Below are 20108 nucleotides of genomic sequence, written 5' to 3'. Positions count from 1 at the left end.
ATTAGTGATGCCTGGCATTTAGCACTGCATGTGGGGAAAATCTTATTTATAGTTCAAGTACCCAGGGCTAATGTAACATTTTATAATATCATGCTGATTTTGGCTGAAACTATCTAACTGCATGTTTATTTCTAGCAATCTCAAGATCATGATTTCGTATTAAAGGATAATTAATTTTACCTCATTTGAATAATTTCCCAATCAATTTAACACTAAAAGTAGGGTTGTATCTCTTCCGATAGGGTTATGAAAAATTGAGCACTAATATATTGTTCTCTGAGCAGTTCAGAGATGAGTCAATACCGGGGAACCATCTCATAAGTAAGTTTTCTATATAGGAGCTGGATTAATGCTTAATTTTTTCCAAGAACATAATCTAAAGGTGACTGGATAAATTGAATCTTAAAGGCTTATCAAGTGCCTGAAGAAAACAGACATCTTCATGGATGAAACAGAAGACAGTACCATGACCACCTGCAGCAGGACTGCTGAACTGCTTAGAAAAATCAAGTAACCACTCCACACATGTAAGTGGTTTGTAGTTCATTTTAATTCCAATATATACTATTATTCATTTGTGCATTTATTCAGTACTCTGCGGAGTTTCTGATGCACTTGTCCACAAGACAAATAGCTCTTGTGAATAGTTGCATGCTTGTCCAAGATCCTTGAGCACTCTGTTGGTTGTGCCACATTGAAGGTGTTTCAGAGTCTTACAAATCAGGCATATTTTAGATGCTTCACATCTGTATTTTTCACATTTGGGTTACAAGAGAAGAGATGAGGAGAAGCTTCACAGTGTGATTCACATTGGTGTTCTGCCAATTGCCATCTTCTTCACCAAGTAGGAACTGGAACAGACCATTCAAGTATACATTCCTTTGCTACATTTCAATGCAGTTCTGGTGAAACAGTTTTGATTTTGTTTCTCAGCTACATCTTTGCAGGCCACACTCCAGTAATGAAAGGTTTCAATTTTCCAGACACAAGGCAATTTTGTCTGTAAGTTGGTAAACACAAAAAAAAAATCACCCTATATGGTAACCAACCTTCATAGAAAGACAAAATATTATTTTGGAGATTCAGGATGGTAACAGGCCTTTCTGACCCATGAGCCTGGTTGCCCATTTACACCCATATGACCAATTAACCTACTAACCCACACGTCTTTGGAATGTGGGAGGAAACGCATGTGGTCACGGGGCGAATGTACAAACTCCTTACAGATGGAGGCAGGAAATGGGCCGTTACATGAAAGGCTACTCCACAGTGCCGCCCAGTGCGTGTACGACTGATAAACAACGATTATAAAAAATAGAGAAAGCTAGTTCCACATACATAAGGACGTTTTTGTTGAAACGTAATAATATTCCGTGCTTATTCACATATCAGGGTGTGCTCAGAGGCATTTGTGACCAGGTGATGGCCTGTATCTCCTGGTACCCTTGCCTAATTAAAGTAGCTCTTAAATGGGGATTTTAATGACACAGGCTCTAGAATGTTGCAGAAAGGGGTAAAAATAAGTGGAATTTTTGAACATTTCATTAATGTAGTCTGGTTAGAATTATGAAAATCTGCATAACAGTAAAAAAAATTAGAACTCATCATGGTATGAAGCATGTAGGAATTGGAGCACAGCATCTGGTATCTGTTATTTGAAAAAGCCTTCCAATCCATAAGCATTATTTTGGCTGTTTTCCCATTTAAATACAGATTGACATGGAGGTTTGATCCTTCAAAAGGAATACAGCCTTCATGAAGTGATCTTTGCTCATGAATGAGGTTTATTTCTAAATGAACATCTTGTGACCCTCAAGCTCAATCTAATATGCGGCCTGCACAGTGTGGTCATGGAAATATATGCTCTGAACTTGCGTGTGGCTAAGGACCAGTTCTACTCTGACCTTAAATCCTTGGCTTGTATTGCAGACCTTCTTGAGTGATTTCAGTGCCCATGTTGGAAAGAATACAATCACTTTGTCATTGTATTTGTCACTCTGTCGGTGTAATTGGCAAAGTGGGAGGAGAGGAAGCTAACTCCGAATGAAGTGTTAGTGAATAGTGAACTCAAAATGAGTTTGTCACATTCTATTTTGTCAGATTGCATAAGACTTCATGGCAACACCCTGATCCAGACACTGGTACCTGTTCAATTATAACATCCAAAAGAGAGACTGTTAAGATAGTTTAACCTTCCAGACTTGGTATACACCTTTGACTTGAACTGACCATCACTCTTCCCTGCCCAAAAAATACCAGGATTGGTCTGATGAGAATGACTGGGCAACCTAGCTGCTAATTAATTGCAAGTCAAGATGCTCCTATGGCTCAATGGGAAACAAGCATCTAAAAGCAAGAAGTCTTGCTAATTAACCGTTATTAACCATGATGTGAAATGGTTCTTTAATGCTGTCAATACCCTTTTTGGCCCAAACACATAAGATTCCTAGCCCAGGAGAGCCAAGTTTGGAGGTGTAGTTTTTGAAGAGCAGATGCAGTTGGTGCATTCTGAAAAGAACACCGAACTCCATTGTCTCCATCCTTTTATGAATGCCTTGGACTCATTCCACGACAAATGGGCTGGTCCAGCTTCAGTCCCACTTTGACAATTTGAAAATGCCACTTGCCAGCTGAAAAGCAAGGAGGCTTTGGGAACATGATATCCCTGTAGAAGTTGGCAGAGGATAACTCCAGTGACAAATTCAAACCTCATTCCCCTCTTCCTAGATGTGGAAGAAATACCAGAAGATCTTGAACGTGAATTACTTTTGCAAAACAAAAGTTTCAACCAAACTGACGCAGCTGTGCAAGGGCTCCCTCTGAAAATGAAGGGTAATGATAAGGCCGGCATTCATGTGTTGGGAAAGAATGCTTGAAGATTAAGACCTTGAGCTCAGCACAAAGTTCATGCTTTGCCAGACAGTAGAGATCCCTGCCCTTCAATACATTTCTAACTACACAAGCCCATCGTGGCTGCAAAATCCTTTAGGATAAACCAATACTGAAACACCCAACCATAAGGCCTTAATTGCACTCAGATGGCCCTAATTAGCAAGCCCTGTTGTTTGCATGCCTGATACTAGAGTCTATCTGCCCCATCTTGCATAGTATACCCCACACGTGGCAGAGTCTAAAGGTCTCAGACTGGTTTCATCTGCCATCTTAGCATTTGAATGGAGGCATTTCATGGGATTTGATGTCAAATACGTAATCAGAAATATTTCTGGAGCGGAGAGAGATCAGAAATGTCACATCTTCCACATGCTTGCCAGCATAAATTAACGTTGGCCCCTATATCGGGTTTTCTACTGAGCTAGCATCATATTCCTTGCTACCCTGACCATCAAGAAGCTAATACAAGTTGCGAAAAATTTCTAACCCTACTGAGTCTTTTGAAGATTAAGATTCCCATTATGTTATGCATTAAGGAGCCTTCAGGTTTCATTTCAAAAAGGCCCGAGTCTAATTTTAAATTATGACCTAATTTCAGATTCTCGCCCATCAACTCTTCTATCATGTTAAACACTCAGATTAGAATACCTAATAACTACAAGCAAAAGTCAAATTTTTGTAAACAGAAAGCTTTCAATTTTTGTTTTCCTCTGAAATTTGGAGGCTTTTATTAAGCACAATTTGTGATTATTTCAACAAGTGAAGCATCACATTTCCCACTGGTATACTTCTGAACCTCTGGATTAACATTTCATTAGCATTTATTACTTTGAGTTTGTGCTCCTGTTTTACATGATTCACATACATGACTGCATAAATCCATTTTCTCTTGATAATCACACCATTTAAGAAAATGTCCCCATCCTCCTGTAATTCGAGATGGTCGGATTTTCACTCTCACTTTGTAGATAGTCACTTAAAATGTTCCTTGGCCTTTTTTGTAATTTCCTTCTCTTGGAGAATTTACTTTTCTTTTCCTCCTAATTTTTTGTGTCATCTACAAATATGGATTTGCAACTCCTAAATCAATTAGTTATGTGCACCTGTAATAGATCCCTCTGGATCACCAAAGCATGAGATTCTGCTGATGCTGGCAATCTAGAGCAACACACACAAAATGCTCAAGTTCCTCTAGTATTTTGTGTTCATCTGGGTCACCATATTGTTACTTCTCACCAAGTGATTAAAACCCTCATTCAAATCATGTCACACCATTGTGGCCAGCTGCGTGAAAATATCACAAAATTACCTTTTGGTGCCTGCTCATTTTGTTCTCTTTCGTAGGGCTTCCCTAAATATGTTAACTATCCACATGGACAAGGTGCAAGGATTTGCAGTTCTTGTGACCTCAAAGTATGTTATTAGATTATGTCTTTGTGATCTGGATATTATGATCCACATTGACGAATCAACTGTTGTTTATTCATATGTTGAGCTTCTGTCTCTTAAGAGCCCATATTCTTATGTAACTCAAATTTGTGAAATATGGAATCTGCAATTGTCTTAAGGCATGACTATCAAATCTTGGAAATTATGGAAACTTAATTTGCCTGCAGTTTCCTCATTTATTTTAATAAAAACCATCTTTCCTGATGATTTCTTCATCTTAATTTTAACAGAACTCATGATTTTTTAAAATTTCTGCTATATTCCTCTGACTAGAAATTGAAAATGGGTGTTAAGCACCAGGCCTATTTAAACATAAATTCTCAAAGTAGTGATTAATTCATGACGGAGAGGTATTGCCCTTTGGAGAACTGAAATAAAAGTTGGGGGTCTGGAGAAAACGGATAATTCACTGAAGAAGGGTCTCGGCCTGAAACATCAATTGTTTATTCATTTTCATAGATGCTGCCTGACCTCTTGAGTTGCTCCAGCATTTTGTGTGCATTGCTCTAGATAAGTAACTGTTAACATTGTTAAGTGAGGCTCCAATGTGGCGTATCGACTCGCCACTAGCTTCTCTCTCTCTGACCACATCTTCTCTAAGCTTGGCATGGATCCCTTTTTGATGGATTGTAACAACGAATAGTTACCAAGGTATCTTCAGTTATATTTTGTATTTGGAAAAAGTGGCATGCTATATTTTTCAGATACTGAGCAAGCTATGTTAAGTATTGTATGCTAGAGCATTGTATTTAAAAATATCTGCTATAGGAGTTTCTTGTCTACAAATATATACTGAACAGCCTTACGTCAGATATAAGCTAAACATAGCCATCATCCTTGAACAACTTCCTCTGTGCCATTCGACTGACTGGAATCTTGTGCTGCAAGTACCTTTCCTTTCTGCTGGCTTTTTTTAAAGCATGTTCATTCGCGTTAGGTGAAAATACATTTTCCATACTCAGTTGTCACTTCGATGCAGAGAAAGTGCTGCATGACCACTGCTTTTATAAGAGGGTCAAAGAATTCAGTTTAAAAGATTCTCAAATTTATTTTGATCTTAAGATAATTCTTTCAATGGTGTTGATGTAGTTTAACCTTTAACAAATCAAATTGTTTCTATTGGAATTTAATTGACTCTTGTGTCGGATCGTCAGTGAAATGCATCCATGGACTAAACACAAGTTATTATTTATTTAGAGATACAGGGCAATAATAGGCTCTTCCAGCTCACACTGCCCAGTTACATCCATGTGACCAGTTATCCTACTAACCTATGTCTTAGGAATGTGTGAGGACACTGGTGCAGTCGTGGGGAGAATGTACAAACTCCCGAAAGGCAGCAGTGCAATTGAACCCGGATCGCTAACCCCTATGCCACCTTACCGTCCCAACTTACCGACTGAGCTTTCTGGAAATCTTCAATAAGAACTTTTATTCATTAGCTTTTTGGTGTTGGCTTTTTAGTAATCCGTATGCCATCATCTTGGTAGCCTCATCAGAAAATTGCATGTTACCTCTGCTTTGGGAGTAGGACATCAGTGTCAGCAGTGTCAGGAGAATGCTACATTTTTAAAAATTTCATTCTCGAGGTAATAAGTCTCAACTCTGCGTATTTGTTTGACGACTGTAGTGTTTGAAACAAAGAATTCTCAAAGTTGCCCTCACTGAAAACTGGGCTGTGAACGTAGTTTCAGATTTTGCTGTGCATGTCGCTGCCACATTCAGCTATGTTGACTAATCTACACTTCAAAAGAAATCACGCCTCAGAGCACTTGTAACAAGTTGGCCGTCAGTAGTACCTTGCCAAAATATTGAATTTTCTAACAGTCTTAATAGCTCAGAAGATCATCGGCGCACATTTAAGAAAGCTAGGCATAACAAGGGAGAAAGGCACTTGGGTATGACCAGTGGCAAAGTAATAAGGCTGATGAGACCATGCGAAGCTGATCGACTTGAGATGAAGATGTCCAAGGTATGTTCTGGTGACAAAACTGCTGAAGTTTTCTTCCTTTAGGTTTATTGCCATGTTGAAAGGCTGTGTGTGATATTTCTTAAGGACTTGAGTGCAATCAGTATTTAAAAATAGTCCCAGCACAGATCCAGTTTGCATCAGAAGTGAATAGAGCCCATCTTCCCCTCAGTTGAGACTTATCTGTGTTTCGCACCAGATAATAAGTAACTTTCACTTAGTCATAGCGCACTTGCGTCTTTTTGGCCCATCTGGTTCATGCCAAATGATTATTCTGCCTAGTCCCATCAACTTACACCTGGACCATAGCCCCCCACACCCCTCCCATTCTAAATTTCTCTTAAACGCTGCAATCGAACCCGCATCCATCACATCAACTGCGAGCTTGTTCCACACTCCTGTGGGTCTGCGACTTGAGAAAAAGAGTAACAATAAGGTCTCCATGTGAACTTTGATGTAATGTACCTAGCAGTGTAAGTTGGATTTCAAGTCAACATTTCTTCAGAGGCCTCCTTGATAGCCAGCGTGCTTAACTTGCTCATGAAATACAGTGATCTAGGCAATCCAAAGATTGCATTCTTTCCATTTACTTTCACAAGGCTCAGTGAATTCGTTTCCTGCATGTTGTGCAGCTTTCTTTGCAGTTTCAGCGGCTAAGATCAATTGGTATTTTGGTGTTAACCAGGATCCTATGTTCTTGATTTTTCTAATTTCAACATAATTTTTCCTGCGTCCACATGGGCTGTGGTTATGGAGAATTGGGATCCCCAAGGGCAGCTGTAAATTTCTCAACTTGAGAAGTAGATTAACCCACAATGCACTTCTATGTGCACCAGCAACCTAGAAAACCGAGAAAGCCTCGGTCAGTTGTGCAAATCACTACATTTCCATTTCTTTGCTCAAAGTATCAGTTCCTCTTTCTATTCTGTAGCTTGAATGAATACCTAAAGAGTGCATTCTGTTGCTTGGAGACTGACAAAGCCATTAGTCCATCAGAAGTACCAGAGCTTTGTTTTTCTTGTAGTAATAGATATTTAACCAATAAAATACAATCCATGGCCCTGCAGTGATGATTGTATTTATACTAATGGGGTGCCTAGGAATATATTATATTAGCATTCCAATGAAAGTTTCTTAACAGCAATGCCCTCTTCCCCGTGAATAAAATCAAACGCCAGTTGATTCTATTTTGGAAGAAGTGCTGTCTTCCTGAAATCTCAAGATCAACATTTATCCTCAGTTATTTCATTAGTAGTTATGGGCTGATAGAGATTCATTTTATACATAACAAAAATGGATATAGTTTGAAAAGTGATTTGTGATAGGCACCATGCAGATACACATCCTTTTCTCTTTATACTCTACTGTGGGATATCTGGATTTCGTAGGCATTCTCGTTTTGAATTAGATGGTGAATCATGTAAGAGCCATTTTGTAGTTTAGGATAATTGACAAGATCAGGAGAATTGGCCTCCTTGTTTTTTCATAAACAGAATTGCTTTGGCACTCCAGGGTGTCGGTGAAAAGGACTGGTGATTCTTTAAGGCTTTTCAAACTAGAACTCTACAGGAATTGACTTTTCATCGCAAGATAATTATGTGAATTTCTCACCTTAATTACAGTTCTTGTTTCTGAGTGATGAATCACTTGCTATGACCTACTTTTAGTTTCCCCTCCCCCTTTCTACCCTCCGAGGACTTGTACATTTCTTTCCATCTCACTCCCACCATCTCCTTTCTACAAATGCCCAGTGAGCCCTCGACTAGTTCTAGCAAATGGGTTCTAGCTTGAATAAATATGTTTAGAACTTAGTTTCACTCTAAAGTGTTCGGTTGTTATAGAGTCACTTAGTACAGAAGTAGTGCTGTTTAGACGTCACATCTATGCTGACTTTTTGCCATCTACACTCATCCTATTTGTCTGCATTAGGAACATATTTTTTCATATTTACAAACGAGATTCTGCAAATGCTAGAAATCCAGGGCAACACAAAATGCTGGAGGAATTCAGCAGGTCAGACAGCATCTATGAAGAGGACTGAGCAGTTGATGTTTCAGGCTGAGACCCTTCATCAGGACTAATCTTTCTTCGTTTTTCCCTTTCTTCCATAGTCCATAGTCCACTGTCCCCTCATTAGATTCTTCCTTCAGCCCTTTATCTCTTCCGCCTATCATCTCCCAGATTCACAGTGCAGAATCTGCCCTTCTGGCTCTTCAAGCTGTGCTGCCCAGCAACCCCCAATTGAACTCTAGCCTAATCATGGGACAATTTACAATCTACTGACATGTACATCTTTAGACTATGGGAGGAAACTGGAGACACACATTCCACAGAGAGGATATCCAGATTTCTCACTGATGACATCAGAATTGAACACTGAACTCTGACGCCACAAGCTGTAGTAGCATCATGCTAAACACTACGCTACCGAGGTCCTCTTCCTTCATTCCCCACCCACCTTACTCTTCACTGTGTCTTACCTATCATCTGCCATCTTCTCTTCCTTACCCCTACCCCAACTTCTTACTTTGGATACTGCCCCCTTCCTGTTCAGTCCTGATGAAGGGTCTTGGGTTGAAATATTGACCATTTTTTCCTCTTCATGGATGCTGTTCGATCTGAGTTCCTCCAACATTTTGCATGTGTTGCTTCTACGTCTACATTGCTATGCAATGGTAGAACTAGGAATTAATTGCATAGATAATTTTTATTAGTCAGAATCTCTTAACCCAGGATGAAGCATTGGTGGTTCATTTCGGCCCTTGAGCCTGTACTGCTACCAATCAGTACGTTAATTAATGGATACATTACTTTTGGACATGTGCCTTTATGATGAAACTTCCTTTAAGTTCGAAAATCTAGAATTATGAGTTGTCAAGAATAAAGAGCAAGGGGTCAGTTAATTAGAATTGAACTGAGATTTCTCAAAACTGTGAGGTGTTAATCTTTGGAATCCTCTGGCCATGGAGATCTCAGCAATCATGGTGCGCCATTATTGAATGTATTCAGTGCTGAACCAGTTGGAATTTTGAGGATGGAGAATGTGACATCCTGGTGGAAAGTGGGCTTGAGGCACAGGGTCAACCTTGACCTCACTTGAATAGAGGAACAGGTTAGCTGCTAGAGGAATGTGGCCTACTTGTGCTTACTTTTCTCCTGTTCCACCTGGCGTCACCCCGAATGGCTTAGCTGCAATTTACACCTTTCCTTTTTATTTTAAACTCATAAAAGAAAGCAAACCCTTTATTCCTCTGAGCTTATTAATTTTTAATCATAATTCCAATTAGATGACAAATTTTGTAAAAGGAATAAAATCCTTATCTGTACAACCCCTCTTAATTCAACAGCAGCTGTTCTTAAATCTGCATTACACCCCCCCCCCCAAAAAAAAGACCAGCTCTGTTTGTCCAGAGCAAGTGCAGTAGTTCATTTTGGTTTAGGATTTTTAATTCCGTAGCATATGTCAAATCTCCATGAAGACTGACATTGGATTGGACTTTCTGAAGTTGACTAGTTTTGACTATTTCTGCACATGGGTTTTTTAACTGTATGACTTAGGATAGGACATGCTTCTTACTACTTAGAAGATGGTCTGTCTTCTATCCAAAGTGGTGACCTCCCCTTTCCCATTCATGAAAATGATAGTTTATCACCATTCAATACCCCTTTGCAACTTCTGATTCCATCTATTCTGCCAACTGTTATGGAGTTGTATAGCATAGAAACATGCCCTTCAGCTCACCGTCTAAGCTAATTAAGCGTCCATTTACTCTGTCACACTATTCCCATATTATTTTTTTTTATTGAGATACAGCGTGGAATAGGCCCTTCAACCCACACCACCCCTGTTTAACCCTAGCCTAATCACAGGACAATTTACAATGACCAATTAACCTACCAACTGGCACATCTTTGGACTGTGGGAGGAAACCGGAGCACCAGGCAGTCACAGAGAGAATGTACAAACTCTTGATAGGCAGCAGCGGGAATTGAACCCGGGTCGCCTGTGCTGTAAAGCTGTAAACCACTACGCTGCCATCACATCATCTCACTACCTCTTGCCACGTACCTACACACTTGGAGAAACTTAGAGTGATCAACTTAACCTACCTACCCACCCACAGAACTTTGGCATATGGAAGGAAACCAGACTGTACGTCTTCGTAACTTGCACAGAAACTGCAGGACTTGTGAAATATTAAACTTAGCTGCACTTTTACAGTTGTAGCTACGCACCAGCCTCAAATAATCAAGTTTAATAACTAAGATTCGAGGAACATTTCTTACATTTAAATTTTTTTCAGTACTTTTGAGTCAGTGTAATTTTTCTTCAGTGGACTAATATCAGAAGTTGAGTCACTTGGAGTCTTCCAATATCTTGCAATTGAAGCGGAATAAAGCCATTCAGCATCTGTATAGCATGACGATTTTTTTTTTTGGAGGGTTGGTGAGGGAAGATTTTCTCTCCTTTGAGGCACACAGGATTTAATCCCCAACTGGCCTACCTTTAATTTTGAAGTTGTATCCCTTATTTTAGCATCTATTACCAGGGGAGTAATTGTGGTATTTGTATGACCTACAAAACTACACTCCTGGGAATTCAGAGGAACCTTAAAAAATCTCAATTTCTAGCCATCACGGGTTGAATAGTTGTGTCCTTTTATACTTTGTGCTCACTAAAATAACTCCATTCATTCTTTTGTTAAAAAGGAGGATTTTTGTCCTGGGTTAATGGGAATAATTTCAACATCATCCATCTACAGTGAAGCTGACCTATTTGAGTAGATCTTCCTCATTGATTCTGCAGAATTTTACAATCACAGTCTTAGGTTAGTTCAGTCTATTGAACTGTGATGTGGCCTCACTTCAGATTTTACTGTACTCTTGCCAGTCTAGACTGAATTTTATTTATGATGTTGGCTCCATTTACCAGAAGCTTGACTGACAGTATCTGTTCATTTTGATGGACAGAGAGCAAGCAGCTGCTTAAATGTTTGGCCCATTAAAGTTTTCAGAATCTGAAGTCTGGTTGCAAGAGTGAAATTAACCATTTGTTGTGTCCATGGAATCGTACACTTTTGGCACAGCTAGCGTCTCATCCCAGTGTGTGATGGCAGCAGTACAGGGCTCTTCCTGTTTCTCAATACTATGCCTGATGGATTACAAGTTAAATGTCATGATTCCTAAACCACCACCCCCCCCCACCAATTAATACATTTTGAAGGTTGTGCTTCGTGTAAAAGTGCAAGTGCCTCTCTTTACCTAGTGAACTGAAAACTTGAATCAAAATTGCTTGTAATGACAAGCGACAATGTGGAGACCAGACAAGGGTTTCCCCCATGTTGCCAATTTAATTCTGAAATGTGAATTGACTGCATTTCAAAACTTCACTTTGGGATTCCAAGGTCATTGGAATTGAGATGCAGCAATGTTTACCACTACAGATTTAAATAATTCACTCTAAATTTGGCTCTCTCTACCCTAAAAGTGTTTCCAGTGAGTAATTTTCTAGGTACTTTTGAAACAATTATAAGAAAAATGTATCATGTTATTACTGTGACTATAACAGTTTCTTCAGATCTTTTAGATGTGAGACATTGTAATGAGCTACTGTTTTCCTCTGGGAAAGTGTCCATAAGTACAGCTCTTATATCTCCCTGGGATCAATACAGTTCATAGATCTGCTTAGTTACTAACAAGTGTTCATAGAAATTGTAGCTTTGGGGCTTTTTGTTTCTTCAGTATTGAGACATATTAGTTGCAGTGCAATTGGGACTCTTTCACCTCTCATGCCACATCTAATCTGGCCGCCAGGAGATTACCCAGTGACTGAGCAATGATTGCTTGGTTACTCATAATTAAGAAAGGGAGGTATAGAGAGTTGCCTAGGGAATAGAAGATCAAGACTGATTGTTTCTGGTGCTACCCTCACAAGAGTAAGACGGAAATCTGTGCTGGAGAAAGGCTGTGCCAGAGCTCAGATCAGAGTAGTTGAGCAGTTTGTAACAATCGTGGAAAGCATTTAAAAAAAACACCTGTTGAGAACTTCATCGCTGTATTAGTTTTTTAATAAACTCCTAATAGGCTTTTGCTTCTGATAACTGACTGGAAAACTAGATGGATAGTTTATACAATATGCAAACACGAGGAAATCTGCAGATGCTGGAAGTTCAAGCAACACACACCAAAGTTGCTGGTGAACGCAGCAGGCCAGGCAGCATCTCTAGGAAGAGGTACAGTCGACGTTTCGGGCCGAGACCCTTCGTCAGGACTAACAGGACTTCTTTAGTCCTGATGAAGGGTCTCGGCCCGAAACGTTGCCCGTACCTCTTCCTAGAGATGCTGCCTGGCCTGCTGCGTTCACCAGCAACTTTGAGGTGTGTAGGTTATACAATACTTGATGTAGTATATACAGTTCCTGTGGCCCCATTTTCGGAAGGATAAGAAGACTGTGGAGAGGGTGCAGAAGAGATTTACAGAATACTGCCTGGATGAGCAATAAGGAGAGGCTGAACAAACTCTGGTGGTTCACCAGTGGACATGCTTTTAAGTTTAGAGGAGGAAAGTTTAATGATGAAAAGAGGGACAGAGTGATAAATGCATAGAATAGGTTACCAATGATAGCAGTGGACAGTTTGGTGGAATTTAAGAGGCTCATGAAAATGAAGGGAATGGAGAGATATGTATGATACACAGGAAGAGGATGTTTAGTATAAATTGGTATCAATTTCAGCACACCATTGTGGGCCAAACAGCTTGTCCCATGCTGTACTATGTAATGTTTTATGTCAATTAAAAAATAGAGTTACAAGTGTAGTCTAAAAATTAGCTTTTTTTTCCCTGCAAACTGCATTTGTCAACTGCTACTTTTTATTACTTTGGTTGAAACCCTAGTGTTAATCGAGCACTGAGTAATGTTGATATTGCAGTGTACATACCCCAAATAAAAGTTGCTCAAGTTTGCTGTTTTGATTCAAACCCAGGTAAAAGTTTACTCACCCAGTATCATGTATTCAACGCTCTAGTACCTAGTATCTCAGTGTTTCAATGTGGTTAATTTTTTTCCTGCAGCTGGGTTCTTTATCACAGTATGTGAAGGTGCCTGTGTGCTAAGACAGCAAGGGGCACTGCTGGTAGTCCTTATCACTCCTGTTGTCTTTCTACATTGTGTTGGCATGATTGCACTTGCCTATGAAGCAATATCAACATGTACCATCCAAGGCACACAATGCAAAATGCTGGAGGAACTCAGCAGGCCAGGCAAAAGGTTACAGTCGACAGTTTGGGCCGAGATCCTACAGGACCTGCCGAAGGGTCTCAGCCCAAAACATTGACTGTACTCTTTTTCCATAGGTTCTACCTCACCTGCTCAGTTCCTCCAGCACTTTGTGTATGTTGCTTGGATTTCCAGCATCTGCAGTTTTTTCTCTTGTTTGTGATTTGACATGTCATCCATTAAGGCCTCAAACCATCTGCTAAGTAAAACTGAGAACCTAAGCAGGTAATGCTGGCTCATGATAAGAAGATCAACAATCTACACAGGAAGTGAAGGGAGAGGATCAAAACATTCTGATGAAGGAATGCAATAAAGACTTTGCCATCTATTACATCAAATGCAGAGACAAAATATACAAATTTGGAGAAGAATTAAATGGTTTATACTCAAATCTGAGCCAATGTTCATTGAAAAAACAAATATTTTTATGATCAGGTGGACCTAACTAAATGTGCATTTTACGATGGCTGACTTCCCCATTTCAAACCTCATCATGGAATAAGATGACTGGATGTGCTGAGCAAACAGATCAGCAGACCATGTAGCAACAGAAGAATATTGCCAAGACTTCAGTAGTAATAGAACCAGTTCAAATGTGTAATTGTGGGGAAGAAAATTAGCTCAATTTGGTAATGTATGCCTCTTGCTGGTAAAACAAGGGCTAATGGATTTGGCAAAGCAGGGACCAAGTTTTTAACATGCACTGATGCCACAGGAGTTCATGGGGAAACTTTGTAATTAGTAAATATAAGCATCCTAGAGCTTTCAAAGTGAAACATTTACCAGTGGAATTCAAAGTTCAAAGTAATATGGATGGGCAATGAATATTTGTACTACTGGCTCATCTAATTGGTGCTTACTGTTAACGAGCATTTTTTCTGAAATGTGATGGATAGCAATTGCCTTATTGGACAGCAATTTTGTGCATCCTTGCCAATTAGATTTGGATATTGGGAATATATTTATCATGTCTCCTAATGTAACATATTTGATACAACCTCTGAACCAACATATTCAAAACGTGAAATGTTTTCAGGAGGGTAGGGGAGAAGTTTCAGGATGCTGCTAAATTTTAATGCCACTTTTTGATGTCCAGGCCCCCTACAGCATCAAAATGTAATTTTGAATAGTAGAAGAGATTCATTAGAAATTAGACATGAATTCGGAGGAAGGGGTCACCCATTGAAGAGTTTGAAGACTTTAAGATTTGATACTGAAAATCAACCATAGCAGAAATTGTTAACATAAAAATGAATGTTCCCTTTACAGCCCTGTGTGAGTCAACATTGTAGAGGATTGGATGCAGAAAGTGATGCAGAAATCATAATGTAATAAATCCTAGGAATCTGAAAAATGATAGACTTTGAAGAACATGTCAAAGTGAAAACCTGGGCTAGTGCTCCTACAAAACTTAATACAGTTTAATTTGTCAAAACAGCTTTGGGTATTCAGTGCAGGAAGTAATGCAGCTGTGTGTTTTGCAGTCAGCATCGATGGGGGAAAAAGGCCAAGTTTATGACTTATTCAAACTCCAAGGCCACCTGATGATCCAAGGAAATACAATAGATCCCTGCATATGCATAAAGATCCAAGGAAAGTGCAGATTAAATGTCTGTCATCTTCATTCAATATTTGCTTAACTGACACGTCCAAAACATATTAGATACCAAGAACTTTATTGTACTAAACAATGTTACCAAGTTTATGGCAATGTGGAGTTCTATCTAAATTGTGGATTGAACGTTCAGATGCATTAATCACACCCGTGTAATAGCTCAAAATGAAAGTGCATGCACTGAATGTACAAAACTGCCTCCTCTGACACCGAAAACAATTTTGCTCATTTTTGTCCTTCAGTGTTCATCAGATAAAATATTTTTGCTTTAATGACCTTCCAGATAAAGATTCCAAACTTTTGAGGCAGCTGATGATTTACAACCCTTCATAAAATTTAGACATCTGTTCTAGCTCTTCCTGTTTGCCATCTTCCCTGTGCCCCTGACCTTTATAGTCTATGATGCAATTTGCTTAAATTCCCATCTGTATTCAAATTCCTTGAAGATCTGAAGTTGCACCCCAGCCCCTATCTTTGTAGCTATCTCAATTTTTGGAATTCTGCATTCTCTGTTCTGCAATCCATCTGACTGGACCTTTAGAACCTTAACCACTGGAATGGATAGAGCTCTTAAAGATAGCGGAATCAAAGGTTATGGGGATAAGGCAGGAACTGGATATTGATTGTGGATGATCAGCCATGATTACAGTGAATGGCGGTGCTGGCTCGAAGGGTCGAATGGCCTACTTCTGCACCTATTGTCTAATATTCTCCTCAAACACCTCTTACTTTCACCCCCAGCTCTGAGGTATGATATAAAACTTCTCTCTCAAACCTGTGTTCACTGAAGTAATCTTCTCCGACCCAGTTTGTGACTCTACTTCTGTGGCATGCCTTGGGATATCTTACTGCCTTAAAGCTGCTTCATTATTACAAGTTATTGTTAAGTCTTTTACAGGATCACTGAATACCTGAAATCTCAGGCTACTGTGATTTTCTAGTTTATGTACAGGAAGGTCTTGGTCAACAATCCTGGTTAATGTAGCAGTTCCTGTACTGGTCTCTGGAGAGGGATAACCTGACAACCTCTGTACAGATTAGTTTGCTACCCACTCAGCCTAGTTCAGAAGCTGAAGGTGTTGTGTTCAAGATCTCTCCCGCACCTCAACTTTTGTATGTCTTCAAGCAACACACATAAAAGTTGCTGGTGAACGCAGCAGGCCAGGCAGCGCCTCTAGGAAGAGGTACAGTCGACGTTTCGGGCCGAGACCCTTCGTCAGGACTAACTGAAAGAAGAGCTAGTAAGAGATTTGAAAGTAGGAGGGGGAGGGGGCCTCTTCCTATAGATGCTGCCTGGCCTGCTGTGTTCACCAGCAACTTTCAAGTGTGTTGCTTGAAATTCCAGCATCTGCAGATTTCCTCGTGTTTGTATGTCTTCGCCTGTTTTTCTTTGTGCATGTTATTTTCCCAAGCTCCACCTCTCCTTTCCAAAAACTACTATTGTTGAATCCCTTACCTAATAGCCCAACTAGACATTTGCTTTGAAGTGATTGTGTGTACAGTTATTACCATTTTAATATCAATACTGTGACCTTTCCAGACAGTTGAGGCTAAAATCTTGTGAGGGTTCAGGTTTCCAAGGTTCATTTTTACCTCTGAGATTTGATTCTCAGTAACTTTGTGGCATTAGATTTGATTTGCAAGTCAATTTGAAATTGAATGTCAATTGGAAATGACATTGCAACTTGGTTCTGAACCATAATCATGACTTCTCTTGTTTCCATCCAGTGCAAATGTTTTTCTTTCCTTCATCTATCAACCCTCTTTCTCCATCTCTGCTTGTTACTCACTAAGCACCAACGGGAACCCAGCTCTACTTGCCGTCACAGTTGACATTGATCTATTGAGTATAGATCAGATTGTGAAGTGTGCTTGTATATTTTATGGTGCTATGTTGGTTTGTTGCATTTGCAACTTTTCAAAAGGGTGTGTTGACTCAGAAAGGGTACAGAGGAGACCAGTAAGATGTTTAGAAATGAATAATCTTTGAACAGTACTTTGAGGGAAAGTTGATTGAGGGATATTGAATGAGTGCCTGAGAAGAGTGCGAGATGAAAATCTAGTCAGCTTTAATTCAAGGTAACTGATAGAAGGAAAATATTTTCAGGATATTAAGGGTTAAAGCAATCCAAAATGGCCTTGGAAAGCAAGAACTGTAATCTTTTAAAAGAAACTTATATGTATCTTTTTGCCATAACCACAAGCTAGGAACTGGAATTTTCCATGTATTTGTATGTAGGACATGGAAGTTGCCAGCAGCTTCATTGCCCTTTGTTTATTGATAGTGAACTGAGTTATAATTCGACCATGTGGTCTGGGTAGTAATCGGGCCAGCAAGGATGTGATGGGCAGAGTAACTATCTTTGTGATTCCAGCCATCTCTGAAGGACATGGACCAGAGGGCAACAAATTTACTGACTTTGAATACAAAACATCATTAAACAGCTAATATTTCTGTGTGTTTTTACTTAAATTCCACTTGTATGATGTGGTTTCTGAATCTGAAATACTATTAAGTGAAATCTGTGCTTAATTAAAATGGCTGGCAGCACAAAATGGCTCTCCTGCTCAAAGAATTTTGATGTAGATTTAACAGCATTACATCCATTGCCTTTAACATGTAATTAAATCCATAGAGTAATATTTCATTCATACTTTAAATGCACATAGCACAATCTCTCATGATTGTTTCAAAGTGAGTTGGTGCCAAATATTTAGTTGTTAGACTAAAGTGTAAAATATTCCAATTCAAAGGTCTAAACTAACAGTGCTTGTAAGCAACATACACAAAATGCTGGAGGATGAAGGGTCTTGGCCTGAAACGTCGACTGTTGCCGGACCTTCTGAGTTCCTCCAGCATTTTCTGCGTGTTGCTCTGGATTTCCATCATCTGCAGAATCACTTGTGTTAATGCTTGTAAGCACTTGCTATTTAAATGTTCTTGAATATGTTTATATTACAACAGTATGAGGTAGAGGGTGCTGCTTGCATCTTGACTGTTGGAAATAAAAGCATTCATCATATCCTCAAACAAAAATCCTGTGGAAGTGTTTTCCCCTCATGGGTTGTGGGCGGGCTTAGTTTCAGGAAAAGTTTGCCCCTTTAAGAATGAGATGAGAAGTTCTTGGTCATGTGCCTTTGGAATTCCCTGTCCAATAGAGCTGTGAATGCTGAGTCATGTATTGCTGTTTTGAATGATAGAAAGGAAGCAGAAAACTGGAGTTGAGGCAAAGGTTCAATGAGCTAAATTGATTGAGGGCACAGCAGGCTTGAGATGTTGGACTATCTATAATCCTATCGCTAATGGTGCTTACTTCGCTTTCTCTATTGCTGTACCCTAGGGTTCATTACTTTCTGTAAATAAGATCCTCTATTTAGCTTCTAAATTTAAAAAAAAACATTAGTAATTTTTGTTTTACATAGTTGATATTCTCAGCTTTTATTTGACTACTTCACAAATTTGTGGCACAGTTTTAAGATTGCTCCCATGATAGAATAATGCTACCTACAAGTCTTCTGGTGTGATTGGCTTCTGGTGATTTGCTTGCTTCAATTTGCCAAGTCGTATCCCCTGAGGAAATAGTCATGATAATCCCGTGGTGACTGAAACGGCCAATGTAATTACCATTTTGCCCAGGATTCAAAACTGTGTGGTAAAGGGTAGCAGCGTTCAGCAATCCTGGAAATAGCCTTCACCTTTGCTGAAAGTGAAATTCAGGTGCATCTACCATCTGATTATATATCATCTGAATGCAAATTCACTCTGTTGTCCATGTGTAATAGCTAGGTTTGCCAATTTACATGCTTTTTTAACATCCATAGATATGCACAAATTCTCTTTGTATCCTGAGATTTCAGAATAACTTAAAACTATTAAATACTCATTTAGAATTTTTCTTTGATTTTAGAGTTTAGCTGCTGGTATCTTTTCTCCCCCCCCCCCCCTTCTATTCCTGAATGTGTTGCTTTTGTCTAATATATACCTCCCATTTATTTTGAAATGCCTGGCATGCCAGTGTACTCAACTGTGTCACCAGCTGCCCACAACTGTGCTGTTTGCCATCTTTAGTGTCAGCAGCTATTTCCTTTAGGGGTTGCTATGCTTTAAAATCATTCAATGTATTTGGAGATAGAATAAACCTTGCAAATGGTCACTGGCTTACCACTGGTAATGTCTTTCCAATCAGGATAGCTTACATTCGTTTCTCTTTCCAGACATCTAGCAATCAATGCTACCAGTTTATCTTAGTCTAACTTTTCATGACAATTGTATTTGGTATACATCTTTTTTAAAAAATGTTAATTTTCCTGTACCCATTGGAATCTGCGTGTTACACACAGTGTAAAAGGTTTAATTCTGGTGTGCGTTTGTGGCTTCCTGATCGTGAATGTGCACAGAGGAGGAAATTGGGGAATTCTGTTATTTAAATTGTTGAGATGCACACTGCTAGGTGGCCTGTTTGCCCACCTATCATTCCCTTGCGCCACCCTTTTCAAAACTGACCATTTTGAAAAATATCACAACATACAACTCCCCCTTTGGCTCCCCAATCTCTGGTTTTTGCATTACAATACATCAGCTTTATCTTTGGATCACCAACAATTTCAAACACTTCCGTGTTAATGATTGGTCATCACCTTCTTTCAGAACCCTCCGTCAAATTTCACCAGTAGGTTTTCCCTCAATAATTTTTGAAGTTCAAAGGATCTTGTTTTATCTTGTTTAAGTCTCAGATTTAGGATTAATATCACTGGTATATGTTGTGAAATTTGTTGTTTTGCAGCAGCAGTATGTTGCAAAGCATAATTTTAAAATATTTTAAATTACAGCTAGTAGTGCAAAAAGAGCAAAAAAGGAAAAAAAAACAGGTAGTGTTCATTGTCCATTCAAAAATCAGGCGGAGGGG

General features: G+C 39.3%; 1 protein-coding gene and 1 long non-coding RNA gene across 2 annotated transcripts in view; one reads left to right on the top strand and one right to left on the bottom strand.

The window, feature by feature from the left end:
• Positions 1-20108, top strand: part of ssu72 (SSU72 homolog, RNA polymerase II CTD phosphatase) — an 81703-nt gene that overhangs the window by 52266 nt on the left and 9329 nt on the right. The window lies entirely within an intron of this gene.
• LOC140188759 (uncharacterized) overlaps positions 548-20108 on the bottom strand; it is a 29834-nt gene continuing 10273 nt past the window's right edge. Inside the window, exon 3 of the long non-coding RNA XR_011883381.1 lies at positions 548-1000. This is a non-coding gene — a long non-coding RNA (uncharacterized lncRNA). The remainder of the gene's footprint in view (positions 1001-20108) is intronic.

Source organism: Mobula birostris, chromosome 27 (assembly GCF_030028105.1).
Source record: "Mobula birostris isolate sMobBir1 chromosome 27, sMobBir1.hap1, whole genome shotgun sequence".
Classification (NCBI taxonomy): domain Eukaryota; kingdom Metazoa; phylum Chordata; class Chondrichthyes; order Myliobatiformes; family Myliobatidae; genus Mobula; species Mobula birostris.
Note: the sequence above shows the minus strand (reverse complement) of the source record. Positions and strands in the feature narration are given on the sequence as shown.